Raw genomic sequence first — 4918 nt, 5'->3', positions numbered from 1 at the left:
AAAAAAGTGAACATCGCGGGACTTTCGGTGCCTTACTTAGTGCTTTGTGTTTCCGATCCCAAATTTTTTATACAATTTGTTATTAGATTTTTTTAGCGTGATCGCACTAGTGGAATTATAGACTTTAATGATTCGATTAGTAAGGATTGCGTTGACTCCAAAGGACTATTTTACGGTAAGTTAATTTTTAATATTCATAAAACTTCTAACCGAATATAAGCTAGTTTTTTTCGCTACTACTATAATCGCATAAAGCTTCTATTTATCTAGCAACTAATATTACAACTAAGTAAACAATTAAACAGAACTATAACTGTTGGCAGTAAATAATAACAACAGCAAGAGTACAATAATATTTACTAGACTATTGTGTTAAATGTTTTTGTCACTTTAGTTAGATACAATATAATACATAACAGGTTTTGTAGGAAAATCTCATTCATTCTATTAATGCTTAAACCACAACATATTATAGGTATCTATTTACATTTTTTTATGAGTAACTACTTCGAGTTATGAATAAAAAAAAAACAAATTTTCGTGTATTAAGTACATACTCGTATATGTCTTTTTTAATCTTAGTGTTTACTGTAATTGGTTTATACAGAAAGGTTCTACTCTAGAGAAACCTCAGGGTGTTAATTAACCATGAAATCCCAGTGTTCATTGGTTGATATTGATTGAACTTGACATACAGTATTTGTATATGTATTCGACATTTTCACCGTTGTCCATTGATACTTAAAGATATGCAACCCGGGTGGTCATACTATTTGTATTAAAATGCTATCCTCGCGGGTCACTCGCCTTTCTGACATGTACCGAATAAATAATCGACATAATGCGAATATCGATGCATTGTTTGATTCGTTCTCATTTTTTAAATCCAATGACAAACGATGATAGATGTAGAGAGGGCGATGAATTGCTTACGATCTTCACGTTGCTTGTAGTTTATTTTATCTAAATTAGTATTTACGTGAAGCAAGTCTTCGTTTAATACTTAATTTTTTTTGTAGCTGTTGCCAGTAAAAAAGAAAAGATTTATTATTCTTTTTAAAATTATCCACCTTTTATAGTAATATTTCTAATGCAAACTTGATATTTTTTACGAATTATTTTTATAATCAGTAATCTATTTGACATAAAACTTCGTTACAAGTGGTACTACACTTACAAAAGGCGATAAATGATTGTTTCAAAGTGGGGCGTAGTATCGCGAACATTATCAGATAAATTCGGTGGATAAGGCCGATATACCTTATCATTAGTGATAAGGTTTGATCTTACATATGTCGTGTTAGAAATTCCTTAAGAAACTAATAAGAAATTATCTGAATTTAAGTTTAATTGTGAGAAAAACTGTTTTCGAAAAACATGGACGAAGAAACAAATATTTGTATCTGTTAAATAGCGGTGAGTGATTTGATAATACGATTATTGAATTGGTTCAGTCAAACTGCACATTTTACTATAATATTTGAATCCATTGTTTTCGTGATGATAAATATTAGAGTTTGGTTTTTTCGAATAATCATTGTTTATATTTCGAACTAATTGCAATGAGTCACTATTTTAATGGTAAACGGTTAGTTCAATATGAACGTAGTAATGTTTTTTTACAAAGGTCAAGTAAATTGACTTAAACATATGACAAACACAACTTGATTTGAGTCATACTTATTTTTAATCTATATAATTTTGACGGTTCTTTATCTTTTAATTTATCAAAATCAATAATACAAAACAATTAAATGAAAAATCTTTGCGACTCTTTTAATGTATCTTGGATAATGTTGAACAGGATGTTATTAAAAGTTTCAAGTAAAATCTATATCTTAGACGAAAAATCATATAAGAATCGTGTTAGAAGGTTAAAGTTTGTTGTAGTTATTGTTTATACTATTTAGTTACTAGGCTATTAGCCTTGTGATTGCAGACCACGACTCAAGGTTACAACCTAGATTTTTATAAGCCCAATAGAGAATTTTGACCAATAAAAAAGTTACCAACAACGGAATTTCAAAAAAACTTTTCAATAACATTGATGTCAACTAACATATTTGTTATTTTCCTCTAAGCATGTAACTCAAATTTAGTTTTCTTTCTTTCTTCAGGATATCCGACATGTATACGTTTCCCATAGTAATTCAAAATTGATAAGAAAATCAAATCAAGTTTATTCTGGTGTAGGCAATACCAAACAAAATTATAAACCATTCATAGTCGTGTTCAATGATGCGTAATCCCGATTAAGATCTTAGATATAAAGCGTTCATGTTATTTGTATTGATCGAGAGCATCCGGAAGGAGGAAGTGTAGCCCAGGGTCGGCTGATGCGAATCTGTGCTCGGGCCCGAGAGAGTACCTGCTTAATATTCTCGCCACTAAAGCCTGTGCAATAATAAAACTTCACAGTGTACGTTGACAGGTAACGTGCGTACGATGAAATCACGTCTTACAATGTTGATCGCTTAACTTGCGTTATAAGACTTTAATCTTCATATAAGCTTGTCACTTTAAAGATCTTGACGTGACGTATATGAATAATAGATTTTAAAGTTGTGTAAAACTAAGGTATAAAAACATCTGTCGAGATCTTTAGTTAGTTTGTTCAAGGTGTGACAAATCGAAATTTAGTATTTTTTTTTAATAATTCAATCTAATAACTGACAATTTAATCTACAGCTGTGGTAAAGAAAACGCAGATATACGTAATCGTATCTTTTATATTATTTTGTAACAAATAAATAAGTCTATTATTGCGTAGACGGATTGTTGATTTTTCAATTCCCCAAACAGTAATTGATGTTTGGTATCGAATTAGAATGGCACTATTGATCTTAATAGGCAAGAGTTGTATGGTAAAAAAAAAGTTTCAATAACCGGTGGGTGGGTTAGGTAAGAGATCCGAAGCCAATGCCGGAGAAACCTGCCACGCTCTGGTGACCGGAACATTGCTTCGACACCCGCCGACACCGATAGCTGCCCGTTCGATTCGAGGTAACGATCTATAGCCATCTTAACTACGTTCACGAATTTAATAAACAAATAATAGACAAATCGGAAAATGGACTAAAGAATAGAATTGAATTTTTATTAAAATATGCTTACAGATAACTGTCATTCCTAAATGGTTTAAATTAATTTAAAGGAAAGAATGAAATCTTGCGATTTCATCAAAGTACAAGAGCATAAGGTACATACTTAAAGCAGTGCTATGGAACATCTCCTTAGTAAATTTTATGACATAAGAACTAATAATGTTTATTCTTTCGACTTTAATTTGTTTTTTTAATCTGTGTCATTTTCCCTTCCTCGGGTCGTTTATCTAAAAGTTAATTGCTGTTGAAAAGTAGCTACTACAAAAAAGAACCTTGGTAACGCTTTAAAGCTAATTGCTTAAGATTTTGTTGATCGATTAGTTCTGCAATTTATTTTGAATATTTGATTTAGTAATTTTCGTTTTTCAGCTTAGCGATATCTCCGATATCAATTTAATTTTTATAAACATCTTTGTCTCGCCTTGTTTATTTTATAATACAAATAATATAAAAGTAGGATTATTAAGTCGATTAAAAACGAATATAATATTAAGTTACATAGCAAATTATTTACATCAATATCAACACAATACAGTAAATTTATTGCTAAATATGTTAGCAATTCTCCAATCTTTTCTAACGTTTCTCTTTAACATATACATTCATAGTTCTCGTAATTAACAACTGCCATAATCTACGGAATGTCCGTAGATAAGATACAAGTATTGAAGGAGTTCTTCAAAAATTAAAAGCGGGCAATATCTTTTTAAACGTTTATTGTATGCATAAACTCATTCGTGTTACCTTTTTCAAGGTAAGATATCAAGCAGCTCTGAAATTTAAAAAAAAAACCTTGTATGTAGTTAAAAAATATCGTAAGTGAACAAATCTTCTCAAATGAAAGTATCAAAGTTCAATTACATCATTATTTATTGTTCCAAAATAACAACTGTCTATTTACGTCAAACTATATTTGTATGTGGCAATTGGCCAAATAACTAATCTACGAGTTCCTATTAAACAACATGAAATAAATACTAACGAACAAACAATAAATATTTATAATAAAAACTACTATCAGTTTGAGTAAATACTTTAGTATTGTAAAAAACACTTTTAATTGTATTGAAATAATTTATCTTTGTTTATTGATGACAAGCCCGCAGAACTCTTATATCGACGAATCTGGGTCAAACACATGAGTGGTTACCACACGTCAAGTGCACAACTGTTAGTCACAGGAAACACGATAAAACAACAAAAAAAGTATAAAAAATTATTGCATTAGGCTAAATTATGATTCTTATGATCCTATTTTACATATGGCAATAATTATATTTAGTGGAATGGACATTTCTTACTTAGTTATTATTTTTTTTCATATTTTAATTCGTAGTTAATTGGTATTAAATAAGTAAGAAGTTAAGGTTTGTCAATTAAATAATTTTCCGTTTTTTTTTTGCCACTTTTTGTAGCTACATCCTTCTAGAATTAAGTGAAAAAAAAATCTAAAAAATGCCATTCTTTTCTACCACGCTATTTGCTATTGACAAATAGATAAATTATAAGTTGATAGATTTTCCTCATTTGTAGCAATAAACCAGGTGATTATTAATTAAAATAATGCGCTACTGTAAAACTGTAAAGTCATTTTTTACTTGGTACCTTTTGCATTATACCATCCAACAGTAGGACATTTAACCTATTGGTTGCTATATATTGTTAGGCTACTAATTATTCCTGCTTTCGACAACCTAATACTCATCTATAAATATAATAAAATTGGAGTATCTATTTGTGATATCAATAGAAAAATTTCAATTTTCGGACAATTGATGCATTTGCGTTGCTGATAACGAAAATCGTATTTTTTT

General features: G+C 29.7%; 1 protein-coding gene across 1 annotated transcript in view; it reads left to right on the top strand.

The window, feature by feature from the left end:
• The first annotated feature begins 6 nt into the window (after positions 1-6).
• LOC106107829 (matrix metalloproteinase-16) overlaps positions 7-4918 on the top strand; it is a 29820-nt gene continuing 24908 nt past the window's right edge. Inside the window, exon 1 of the mRNA XM_013288834.1 lies at positions 7-175. The gene's annotated coding sequence lies outside the window, so the exon portion shown is untranslated. The remainder of the gene's footprint in view (positions 176-4918) is intronic.

The sequence above is a fragment of the Papilio polytes genome, unplaced genomic scaffold (assembly GCF_000836215.1).
Source record: "Papilio polytes unplaced genomic scaffold, Ppol_1.0 DF821845.1, whole genome shotgun sequence".
NCBI classification, from domain to species: Eukaryota; Metazoa; Arthropoda; class Insecta; order Lepidoptera; family Papilionidae; genus Papilio; species Papilio polytes.
Note: the sequence above shows the minus strand (reverse complement) of the source record. Positions and strands in the feature narration are given on the sequence as shown.